We start from the raw sequence: 14,213 nt of genomic DNA on the forward strand, positions 1-14,213 counted from the left end.
GAAATATATCCCATCTCCAGAGAAAAAATTGATCTTGAGATCAGTTTAATATGGAAATTTGTTTCACAAAACAGCACAGCTTTATAAATTCAATAAATCTGCTGTTGGACTAACTCTGAAGAGATAAGAATTTACTAGATTTTAAAAAGAATAAAAATCAATCAGGAAGACAACACAAAACAATGCATTACCAGAATAAAAAGCTTGTGATACTAAGCAAAGAAAAGTTAACAGCTGTCGATATAAACCTACAAATCAAACAACCTTTTTGGAATGAATTGTAGTATTTCTACTATAAAATGTTACATCATGCTAATTTATTTGGAAGACACCCAGCTGGAAAAACCACCCAAAAGGAATTTGCATCAGAGCATCTAGTGTAGTAGTCAACAAGTTTATACTGTTAAAGTTAATATTTTGAAGTGGCCATCTCAATCACCTGACTTAAATCCCATTGAACATCTATGGGAACATGTTGACCATAAAATGAAAGGAATCAAGTCTACAAATCAAGCTGATTTATTTAATAAAATAAAGAAAATATAGGACTCAATTTCTATTGACATTTGCATTAAATTAGTTGACTATATGCTTCTTAGATGTCAAGCCATTCTTGATTGTAAAGGATATCCTATAAAATACTAATGTGAGTTTGTTTTTATATAAATTTGTGATCTAATATTTTTTTAAAAAGGAAGATCCAGACTAATCTCAGAAGGCTACTGTTTCTTCTCAAGTATCCTATCAACCAGCTGCCCACAAACCAGCTCCCCAGCATTGGAAATGTGCTCAGATATATGCAGTTTATCAAATCTTCCAAGACTTTAAAGTTCAAATCTACAAAACCTGTTGTAGCTTGTCCTCAACGTTTTCCAGGCAAAGATCTTATCTGCAAGGGTGGATCCTGTAAAGAATTCAACCATAAATGTGTTACTTCTCTTGTAATGGATGTGTGAAACAAGGCTGATTTTGGCAAACTTCTCATTTCTGGAGCTGCTGTCAGGTAGAAAATAAAGTAATTTTTAATTATGTTAATAAACAAATAAGTAAATCAAAAACAAACAAATAAATAATTAATTACCAATATAAATAAATAAAAAATAACCAATATTTATGTAATTAATAAAATTCTTTTATGTATAATCAGAGATAAGATTCTGAAGCTCCACATTAAGTATTGCAAACTAATCCAACTGAGAGATCTAAACTGGGATTCGAGCATTGGTAGATTCATTAAGATACAGGAAGAGTTAATTAAGGAGAGCAGCAAACTCCTCGACATATCTGTGGGAAATTTGAGGAGAAGATCCAATCAGATCGACTTTGTTCCCAGAAGGCCAAGGCAGAGGACATTCAGCTTTTTTAGATCAAAAAGAAGATAGAAAAATGTATATTACTACAGAGGTAAACAAAGAATTTGAAAAATCTGTTAAAAACAGACAGGATCAGTGGCAGAGAATAAAGAATATCAAGATTACAGAAGTGAAAAAAGGACAAAAAAAGAAGGGAACTAGTTTTAAGTGAACTTGAGGCTTCCTTTGAATCTAATGCTGGTTCTTCTGCATCCGAGTCAGAAGCTGTAATTTCCACAGATGAAGATTCTGTCAATGAGTTACTCCAAAACTCTGATTCTATAGTAAAAGGCAAGGTAAATAAAAGATTGTATTAAAATGTAAAGTTGGTTGTACTAATTTTGAGTAAACTTAATCAAACTGAATTCAATTAGATTAGAAATATCATAACTGTTTATTATGTAGATAATGATAAGTATCAGTTCTGAGGATCTGGTGGATTGTACTTCTGAAGTATCTGCTTGATACAGGGTCAGGATTTGACCTCAAACCGCAATCATTGCAGCAATCTGCAATAAAGCAGGCGTAAATCTTGAGGATGTGCCCATTTCCAGATGCTCCATTCATTGAAAGAGATTCAAAAAGATTGAAGATCTAGGTAAGAATAAATAGTAGGATATAAAATTATTGAAAATAATGAAGATCAAGTAAAACTAGGATAAATAAAGATTAAATTATATAGATGATAAAGTTATTTTAATTACTAGGAGACCAGATAAGACAAGATATAATGGAAACCTTGAAGGGAAAGAGGCTTGTCCTGCACTTTGACAGCAAGCAGATCAAAGAGATGGAGGAGAACCTGAACATTACTGTTACTGTTGAAAGGATTGCAATCAGTGTTGCATCTCCTGATATTGATGACACAAATGACATTCTCCTTGGAGTAGTTTAAGCTGAAAGTTCAAAGGGAATTGACCAGGTAGATGTGATCTTAAATCTCCTAGAATATTACGATATTGTTGATCAGATCTTTGCCATATGCTGTGACATCACTGCTTCCAACACTGGAGTATTTGTTAGGGTCATTACCATCCTCACAAACATCCTCAACATTCCTTTACTCTGGTTTCTATGCAAGCGACACATGCTGGAGTTACACATCTCTCATTTTATGGAGGCTCTTACTGGTGAGAAAACAAAGGGGTCAAGGAGAGCACTCTATGTAAGACTGTAGAAAACCTGGCCAGACATCAAGGAGGAGGTAGACAAGATGGAAGAGATCATTAGGTTTGATTGGAATGAGCTACAGGTCGGCAAGAGGGCACTGACCATAGAGACATTTAACAGGGGGGACTACAAGAAACTTTGTGAGCTAGTTGTCTTCTATTTGGGAGGAGATGTGCCGGGATTTCATTTTTATTAACCTGAAGCCTGCCATGAAGCCAGGTATAGTATCAATATCAATAATTTATAGTATATTATCAATAATTTTTGTGTTTAAGGGACAGTACATTTTCATGTTTTTCTTACATATTTAATTTTTTAATTATTTTTATACCAGCAAATTTTTCTATTTTTTGAGCCTCAATTAGATGCATAATTGTGTGTAATTTGAAAATGAACACTTTGAACTCACTTTACAAAGCAGTGCCTTAAAAAAGCAGGCAAATTAGTAAAAATTGTTACGTGAATTCAGTAAATGGCATTGTTAAAACTTCCTTAAACACACCACTTCAGCGTTCAAAAGTCACTTCATCTGCACCATCCACCAGTTCCAACCAGCATTCAGTAAACTTCTCAAATTGCCACAATGTTCACAAAAAAGAAACAAACACTCTTTGCGGGATGGATCGCAAACAAAACTTTGATGTATGGGTTAACCAAATACAGTGGCGTGTGAGTTGATTATAAACTGAAAATTCACATGTATAGCACACACGCATACATCTTCTGGAATTTTTCTTTGGAGCTTCACATAAAATGGTCTGCTGAAAGCGAATTTTGAAAATTTCACAGACACACCAGCTTTGTCATTCTTGAATATTCCAAATGATTCCTTCAAAGTGAATAGCAAATGACGAGTTTGTCTTTTCTCCCGAGTGACTTTATTGATAGTACCATCATTGATGCCAGGTGCCGGTTGGGAAATATTGCTGCGTTCATAAAATTTATGAGTTATTAGAGTAAGACAATTCTTCAGTTCTATAAGTGTACTACTTGGTTCACCTTTATTAACTACTCGCAAAACAATCTTTTTTGTCCACTTCTACAAACACAACCTGCCGACGGTCTTCATCCGTTGGTAAACTCTTCATAACTTTGTTTACTGCCTTACCAGAAAACTGTGGTGTAAAAAAATTTTTTGTCGATCTGTGGATGTACTTTATGCCTCTCTCTTCCTTATTTTTTGCTTCTCTGTTCCTTTTACGTCGTTTTTCAAATTGATCAGGTGTCATGTTTTATCTCAAGGAGCATACATGGTTCATTTCTTTCACTTTGTAATCTGGATGAGAGTCACAAAACTTTTTAAATCTAGATCCCATATCTAAAATAAAATAGTATTAAAATATAAATTATGACAAACTTAAATGGTTAATCCAAATTAATTTCCTCAATTGTTAACTTTTGTTAACAGCTGTTTATAATTGTTTGGTACGTTGAATTTAAAAACATAAAAAATAAAGATATTTGTTTATATAGGATAATGCAAATAGTGTATTGGATTTTAAAACTAAGGTATGCCTTAAGTTAGAAATACTTCACTATGTCATCTTCAGACATTTTATGTTGCGTTCAGACATTAAGACAAAGACGTTCAAACATTGCATGTTGCGAACAGAAATTTAATGTTGCGTACAGAAATGTTGCGTTCAAACAAATTTAAAAATCATGTTATTTAATGACATAAGCATTGAATGATAAGTTAAAGTTATAATCATAAATATATTGATGCTAATTACAACTCATATAAATTTAACATTACTAATGTCACCAAAAATTAACAGAATAACAATAAGTTATTAATAATGGCATTGCATTCAGACAAAAAATATTTAAAACATAAATAACTACAAAACAACAGATAAGAGTGATTACGACCTGGTGATGAAGAAAAATGAAGAGTAAGACTTAACTTTTTTGAATCTTTCTATTCTTCTCCGATCCTTAAGTTCTAACTCTTTATCTCACTATGCAGTCAAAGTTTCTTTCAGATCTCTGGTCTTTATAAAAGGCTACACTTTCTTTTTTTTCCTTCTGTTCTTCACTGATCTTTCATTATCATGCCAATTAGTTGAGTGACATATATAAAATGAGGTATTACTCTCCATAAGGAAACCTACTTATTTTTTATTCCCATTCCCAATGCTGAAAATCCAAACTAATTTATTCCACCCTTTTATTTTGATGTATTTCTTAATGAGTCTAAGGATCTTTTTACTGAAAAATTATTACATAGCTGAAGTTATTTAAAAAGCAAATTTGAAAAGAACATAGTATAAATAATTTGTGTAAAATTTAACAGACCTTCCACTGACAATATTGCACTTAAACCCAGCTTTTATCTAGATGTCAGTAACCGCTGAATTTACACAACATTTGAATATTATCTCACATGCTTTGTCAAACTAGAATTCTGCTTCCTTTTTTATTAGACATTCAATAATTTTTTTGCTGAATTAAAACCTGATGCTTCTATAATAAGAAAAGAAAACCTAAGATATATATTTCTATTGATTGACTGAAGGGTAAATAAATAAAGTACATAAAACTTAAAGATTTACTTTAAAGATTTCAAAAAATAAAAGTATTGAAGAATGTTTTTGATATTGGGCAGCTGGTTGACATAAATCTTATTTATAGGTTATTTAAGCAGATATAGAGATCATCTTGAATTGCTTTGAACAGTGTACTTTTTCTTTTCTTTGAAGCTTTTTTGCTGTATCTTTTTTCTGCACAACCCATCTTTTTAAATATATTTATTCATTTATGAAATTAAAAGTATTTAAGTTATTTCAAATCACATTTATACGTAATATATTATGCAGATAAAAATTTAAGAAATTATAAACAAAAGTGATTACTAAAATAGAAATAATTCATAAAAACATTGTAATATATTAAAATGTTGTTACCAAATTAAAGTAAAAGATGAAAGTAATCACATTGGATAATCTTTGGATGAAAGTAATCGCATTGGATAATCAGAGCTCTTTAATAAGTTTGAGGTTAAAATTATAGTAAATCATCCTACAACATTGTAAGGCCCTAGCTCTTTTTGCTAAGAGAGAAGACTTGTGATTTATTGTAACTATTCTGTGCGTTTGATAATTGAATTCCATTCTGTAGGTCTCATGTCTAGCACTAATGTGTTAGCCCTTAATACAAGTAGTGATTGTGGTTAGCTTTCTATTCACCTGATTCACTAATGACCAGTAGTCATTAATGATCTCAAATACCACTAGGCCAACAATTTTATTCTTTGTTAACAAACCATTTCTATATATTTGTTTAATTTTCTCCTGTGTGATTCCTTCAATTTTTAAATTACTGAATTGACACAAGAGATTGTGTACACAAATTTATTCTACATGTGTTCTAAAAACATGTAAGCACACAATCAAGGCACACCACTTCAAAAACAAACATATTGCCACATGTGGAACTTTTTTTTACGCTGAACAAGTACCCATACTCTCAAGATTTATACTTGGTATTCCGACTGTACAAGTTTTTAATCTATGATCTCTTTTCAAAACTACCTCACTTGTGTTTATCTGACAAGACAGCTTTGTTGGTCACACAATATTAGTAGTTTACTAAATGCTTATAACTTTTTCTCAAAAAAAAATATAATCCTAATGCTCTATTTATAGAAAATAAAAAAATTTCTTCTTGAATTCAAAATTATTAATAATATTAATTAATAATAAGTATTTTCAGTATTACTTTTTTCAAAAAATTTATACTTAAAAATCCTGTTTGTTTTATCCTCTTTTGTGAAATAGAACTAATTAGATTATTATCAATCAATCAATCAATATATTCTGAATTACATAATTTTACAATTCAAGGATGTTTACAAATAGTATAATTACTAATGATGTGTAAACACCTAATAATAATGATGTTAATAATAAATAATAAAAACTCTAAAATTCATGTTAACAATAATAATAACATTAATAATAACTATAATAATATAAATGGTATTAATAACAATAAAAATAATGGTATTAATAAAAATAATGATATAAATAAAAGTAATGGTATTATTAAAAAATAATGATATTAATAAAAATAAAGGTAATAATAAAAGCGACAATGATAATAATAACAATGGTATATTTAAATATATCTATACTTATACACGCAAATATACATACATAAATAACAACATACATACATACATATATGTCACACATACGCTTATATATATACACATATACACACATACATCCATGCACATACACACATACAAACATATATATATATATATATATACACACATACGCATATACATATGCACATACATACTTATACATACACATACACACACATACCTATACACACATATTAACACACACACATACACATATACACACATATATACACATACGTATACATATACCCATACATGCATACCCGCATACACATTCAATCATTGTACAAGGATGGCAAAAAAGCTGTAGATAAATGAAAAGATTCTTAAAAGAAAAAGTATAACACAAAAAAAATATATATGATTATATATTAGAGTATTTTTAATAAGAATATTAACAGTGATATATTGCTTTTATTGATGTTATTATTCTAGTAGCTATCCAAATAATGTTTTCTTTAATTTATTGAGAAAAATATATTGAGAAATTTAGTTTTCAGTTTTAAAAGAATGAGGGAGATTGTTTCAAGCATTGGTGCACTGATGTTTAATTGATTTGCTGCCAAATTTTATTATCCTAGAATGTTCTACAAAGATATTGTTGCATGAAGAGGATCTTAGGAAGTGAGAATGTTTGTTACATATTTGAGGGAAAAAGTTTTTAAAGGATATTGAAAGTTTATCATACAAATAAACAATTTAAAAGATTATCGTTCAGCTTAAGAGTTTTTGATACAGCTTATACAGCAGAGAACTTATACAGCAGAGAAAGATTGTCAAATAGGTAATTTTGAAAGTGAATAATTGTAAGGGCTTTGTTTTGAAGTGAAACTAGTTGGCTTAAGGGACATTTTTTTTAACCCCAAATCTGACACGCGTACCTAAGCTGTGATCCAAATATGGCATGAAAAAATACTCATAAGTGTTTCAAAATTTACAAAATGTCTGATTTTGGCTAAAATTCGAACTGATCGACCTAGCTTAGTCAGTACCTAGCTTGGTGATACTTAAAAGAAAGACTCACATCCAGCCAAACTCCAAGGTACTTCACAGTTTTCAACTAAGTTAATATTTTTCCATTTATGTTGAAAGCACCTTGTTAATTGTTTTTTTGGTTTTTGGTTTTAAAGAAAGTTTTTATAGCGTTTAGTGAAATTTTATTTGTTCTAAGAAAATTAATAACAGAAAAAATGACCTCATAGTTTTTAAGTGCATTTTTTCAAGTGAATCTTCAACAATTAACAGGTTAGTATTATCAGCAAAATGGTAAAATGTAAAAACATTATTAATTCAGGTGTTAAGTTCATAGATGTAGACAAGGAAAAGCAGAGGCCCCAATATTAACCCTTAAGGCACTCCCAAAATTAAAGTTTTGGTTAATGAAGATGTTTCCTTAACTGTAATGTATTGAAATTTATTATTTAAGTAAGATTTAAACCATTTAAGTGGAATTCTACGTACACCATAGTATTGTTATTTGGCAAAAAGAACATCCCAATTTACTGTATCGAATGCTTTTTGCAGGTCGAGGAAAATACCATGAACAAACTTGATTTTATCAAGGGCATTTCATAAAGTTTCTGTAAAATCAATTATTGCATGTGTAATAGAATAGTTATGTCTAAATCCGTATTGTAATTTAAGAAAACAGTTAAAGGTATCAAAAAAGTTGTACAGTCTTTTGGGCATAGTTTTCTCAAATATTTTTCTGATGTTAGATAACAAAGAAATAGGTCTTAAACTGCAGTAGTGGTGTAGTGGTATAGCACTCGCTTCATAAGCAAGAGGTTCCGAGCTCAATCACCACCACGTCCCTGGTAGTACCACGCTCAACTTAATTCTTTGCGCAATGACCTTGTTCGTCAGGGTTTGTGTTTCAGAGTTATAGAGTAGAGAGAGGGTTATAACCACTATTAAGTTGCCTCCTCATGAGGAGGTAAATAACAAAAAAAAAAAAAAAAAAGGTCTGTAATTAGATGCTTCAAGCTTTGGACCATTTTTGTGAATTGGAATAATATTAACAATCTTCAAAATGTTAGGAAATCCTTTTTTAAATGAATTTTTACCTATTTTAGAGATTGGTTCAGGAATAATTTTTGATGATAATTTAAGAATTGAAGTTGGAAGACTGTTAGGGCCTATGTTTTTCCTATCATTCATCTTGGAAATAATTGTTTCAATTTCTTGTTTTGTTACAGGTGAAAGGAAAAATGAGCTAAAGTTTGGGATTTTATGATATTCGTTAAACTTATTAATTGAAGGTTCAATTTTTCAGAAATATTTATTGATATATTTAAAAATAATCATTAAATGAATTAGCAATAGTTTTATTAGCGATAATTAAGTTGTTATTGATCATAAGTTTAATAGACTGCTTTTGTGTGAAACTGTTGTTAATATTAGTTATTTCTCTAATTTCTTTCCATGTATTTTTCATATTGTGTAAACTGTTTTGGAGTGAAAGTTGAATAAAAGTTTTTTTTACTTATTTTTAATAAATTACGGACTTTATTTCTGTATGCTTTAAATAAATTAAACGTTCTTTCTTTTATTATAGTTGACAAATGATTGAGAAATTTTGTGTACAGTTTACCTTTTATTTTAATTAATTTCAAAATGCCTTGAGTTATCCATGGTTTACTTTTAGATTTAATTTGTCTTTTTGTAAGAGGTTTTAATGGCGCATGTTCAGGCCTTGTTACGAGATTTCGCTGCGTAGCGAAAACGCGTAACGCATTTCTGAGTAACTTAACTCAGCAAATATATTTTGCATCGTTAGAAGTTATATCATACTAACAGTTTGTTTTTTTCTCACTACAACAAAAGTTACAAATAAAATCTAAGTTCTTATTTAAAAAATCATTTTTATTATTTTTTTCAAATATGAACTAAATTTGATTTTTAAAAAAAATATTTTTTCATGAAACGTAAAATAATGTTTGTTTATTTTCTTATGATTTTACAGTTGGTTTTTGGTTATTTTATTAACTGTTAATAAATTTTGCCTTATTTAATTTGTGAACTCTTTTTAATAACGTTTTTAAACAATAAAGAGTTTTTTTTTTGTTATTTATCAGTAACCGATAACATATTCGTGATCATAATTTATTTTCATAAATTAAACGAACGTCTTTAAAACTTTACGTTATTAAATTAACAATGAACAAAATATCTTATTAATAAAATATTTACATCAAAATAAATCGTGCATTTTTTAAACTATTATGACTAAAAATAATTTTTATATTTAAAAGGAATTTATATATTTAATTCCTTAAGATAAAACTTAAAATACTTTATTTTTTTAAACTAATTTTTAACAACAACAACAAAAATTATGAAACAAACTGTTTCTTTAACAAAAAATCTATTGCGGTTAAATGCTTTTACTAACGACTTTATTTCTTCTGAATAAACGTTACATTACGTCACCTTAACGACAATCAAAAGATAATTTAAATATTCTAAAAGATATAAGTTTTTGCGTAGCACAAAACTGCTGAACGCGTAGGCAAATCGCCTTTTCGCAAGCAAAATGCGAGCTGCGTATCGCTTCTTAACAAGGCCTGCATGTATATTAAGAATATTTCCAAAATTTTGCATGAACAATTTAACAGATTGATTAGGGTCATCTTCTTCTTTTATCAATTGGGACCAAGGAATACTATTAACATCATCTAGAAAAGCATCATTGTTGAACCTTTGATAACACATTCTGTATATCTTTTCTGTTATATATTTGGAGTGAAAACTTGGGATTTGTACAAATTGTGCTACATGATCTGAGATGGAAATTATTAGGTATATTGTTGCTAGAGCAAAAATTAATGAAAATGTTATTAATAAGAGTTTTTGAATTTATATAAACTTTGGCTGGTAATAAAATGTAAGGAAAAAAAGCATTTGAGCACATATTATTAATGAAAAATGATATTTCAGGCGAGTTTTAATATATAAGAAGATTGATGTTGAAATCACCCATTAGCATAACATTTTTATTTTATTTCGTTTTTTTATAACTATTTTAGTTTTTCCAATAAATAAATAAGAAAATTTTGGTTGAAATCATGAATTGACATGCAACGGTGACGGTAGATACAACCAACGATTTTATTTTTTCCTTTAGGGTCTATTATTTCTATGACCATTGATTCAAGTTCATATGCTTTATACAATAAAAGGTCATCTCTCTTTTTATATATAGAAGTAGAATTAATGTAAAGTAGGTTACCGCCACAACTGGACTCAGTTGGTGTATGTTCTATCACATAACTTTCAATTTCTACGTTACTTATAAGTGATATATGTTGTTTCAATCTTGTCTCAGACACAGCCAAAACACAGAGAGGAAATTTTAAGGAACTAATTAAAGATTTTAACTCATTTATATGAAAAGAAAGTGAGGAAATATTTAACTGTAAGAAATTTAATGGGTTTAGGTTTAGATCTAAGGCATTAAAATCATCAACATTGTAGTACTTACAATCTAAGACACAATTGTTTACTTTGTTTAGACATTTAAACAAATAATTGAGATCACAGGTTTGCTGCTAATGTTATTGCACTTCATATGTACCCAGCAACTGCATTTGTCACACTAAACAGATTTGTGATTTTTAGCAATATTTTTGTTGCATACAATGCAAGGAAAACTTTCCACAATAGAGTTTATTGAATGAGTAAAGTGTTAAAGTTAATGTATTGTTATATATAAGATTTAATGTAACTATATAAAAGAATCAAATGTTAAACTAATATACAGTATTTAAAATAAATTAATAAATATTAGGCTAAACAATTAAGATTATAAGATAAAGTCAACAAAATATAAGTAAATAAATATGGCTATTAAAATAATGAAATTTCGATTAATCAATTTAAATACATGTTTGAATAAGAAAAAAATTAAAGCTAATGTTATAATAAATGTTTATAATAATTTAATTAAGTTATATATTTAGCGACAATTTATTATTAATAAATAAAATACTAGGTATAATAACAAATAGGTAAATAACATATAACAACATTCAACTAACATAGATTATATTTATATATATACATATAACAACAATTAAATAATATAGTAGTTAATAATATAATAGTAGATTATCTGTCAATGAACAAACAATAAATTATATTATTGTATAATTATAAAGACAGAATGATAAAACAATAATTAAACTAAAGTAATATAAATCAATATTAAATAATATTTATAATGATATTATTCTAATAAATCTATACAGTGACAAATAAAATTTTATAGAAATAATAAAAAAATATATAATAATAAGTATGTGGTAATAATTATAAAAATAAATAAAAATAAAAATTTAATAATAGTAACAAAAAATACATATTAGTAATCCTCGCAGTCGGAAAGTGACATGATATTGCAAAATTTCAATAGCGCGAATTGTAACCATTGTGGATGGGGGAAGACAAATGATTAGTTAAGATTAGAGAATTCATAAAAATTAGATTTTAACGCCTCAGAAAAGTATATAAACAAACTTGCAATTCTTGGAATCAACCAATGTTCATACAAGTTTCTTGCAAATACTTGGAAAGATAACCCAACTGAACGGCCATGAGTTTAATTCCATGATGTTTATCATTATTTAATAAAAGGTTTTGTTTCCTTTTGAGGCTATGGATAATTACAAAGCATTAGATGCTTATAAATATTTTGTCTCTGGCTAGATGCAGGAAGTTTTTCACATAACATTAAGCTCTGGTTTTGTTGTTTTGAAAACACAAGTCTTCTTCTTAGTCACCAAAGCTGATCCAAAACAACAAAACCAGCCTATAAAATACACACACACACACACACACACACACACACACACACACACACACACACACACACACACACACACACACATACACACACACACAAATATATATATATATATATATCTGTGAGTGCGTTTATATTCTTACATATATGTGCATCTAAAGACACAACAACTGCTGGGCATTTTTAAGACTTCATTTGTTTATGCTAGAGTTTGCATTTTCGAAAGAATGTTTGTTTTCCCCCAACTAAACTGTTTGCGGCAAAGATGATGATGTATTTCGAACTGCAAGGATAAATTTTAAATAAAATGAATAAAATTAGCTTTCTAGTTATATTATTTAATAAATAATATAATTAGAAAAATAAATAGTAATAGAATTAGTATGAATTAAAATAAACAAGCTGACAAACAAATGATTACAATTTAAATTGTAAAAAAAAGGTCTAAAAGTATAAAAACAACCAATCTTCTAGCTGTTCCTCTACTTTTTCTTTTTTTATTTCTTCTTAACTTGCTAACTTTTTCTTCTTTACAAGTCTTTCTTTTTTATTTGTTCCCTTTATTTTTCTTGTTTGCTCTCTTTTTCTTTTCTCCTTTTTTAAGTGTTCTTTTTTTTTAAATTTAAATTATTTTTTTTTTATCCTCTCGTTTTCTTTTTTCTTGCACTTCTTTCATTATTTCTTTATCTTTCTTCTTTTTCTTACACTTCTATCTTTCTTTTTTTATTTTTATTTTTCCTTTTTTTTTTTAAATTAGTTTATCAAAACGTTAATTAAATAATTATATTTATAAGAAAAAAATACAAAGGGTAAAATAGTTGTACTTTATTTCCATTGCCAATAGTCAAATGCACATTATTTTCTGAGGTCTTGATATATCAAATCTATTTCAGTAATTATCGGTTACACTGTCCCCCCTCTAAAAATGTTTGAAAAATGTTATTTTGAAATAAATTAAAAACTAATTAATAAACAAAAGTTTAAAAATTGAAATAACATTTGCTTCATTTATTTAAACAGCAATCAAAGAATATCACATTTATAAATACCTATTTTGCATGCATTTAATTATTTTTTTTAATAAAACAATTTTTATTTAGTCTGAAGACTTTTTTTTTATTTAACTATATTTCAATCTTTATCTTGCAAAAACTGTAGATATCAGCTTATAAGAGTTTCAATGTTACATAAAGTATATCTTGCTTCATACACAAAGATTATGAGGCCTTTAGTTAATGCAATAGATCTCCAACAACTGAAAAAACGACATAACTATGATTAAATAGATTAACATTAAAAATCAAAAAACATATCATTCTTCTGATTAAAGCTTTGATTTCTTTTACTAAAAAGTTTTTTCAGTTCATCTTAATAGGCAGCAAACAATCACAACTTTAATTTTACAACAATTTAATCTATTTTTAAAAGCCAATAAAATACATCTTAAGCAGAAAAGCTTTGGAATATGATTACTAAACTTGCTGATAAGACTTTTGAGAGTTTTAAAACAGCCAGATCATACCACTTGAACCTAATCAGTAGACATGAATAAAAGTATGACTTGTATAGCTTCATTAACTTAGTAATAGTGTCACAAGTTGCTACAAATGTAGCTAAAGAGCTTGAGAAATATCTAAAATTAAATGCATTAAATATTCAGTCTATAAAAGATTATTAACTTATATGAAATTTGTTAAAAAAGTTTAACTCTACACTTCCGAGCAAAACGCTTCAA

The 14,213-nt window shown here is 28.1% G+C and overlaps 1 protein-coding gene across 2 annotated transcripts in view; it reads right to left on the minus strand.

Annotated features, from left to right (window-relative positions):
- Nucleotides 1-14,213, minus strand: part of LOC136088838 (optineurin-like) — a 64,582-nt gene that overhangs the window by 39,028 nt on the left and 11,341 nt on the right. The window lies entirely within an intron of this gene.

This window comes from Hydra vulgaris, chromosome 12 (genome assembly GCF_038396675.1).
Source record: "Hydra vulgaris chromosome 12, alternate assembly HydraT2T_AEP".
NCBI lineage: Eukaryota > Metazoa > Cnidaria > Hydrozoa > Anthoathecata > Hydridae > Hydra > Hydra vulgaris.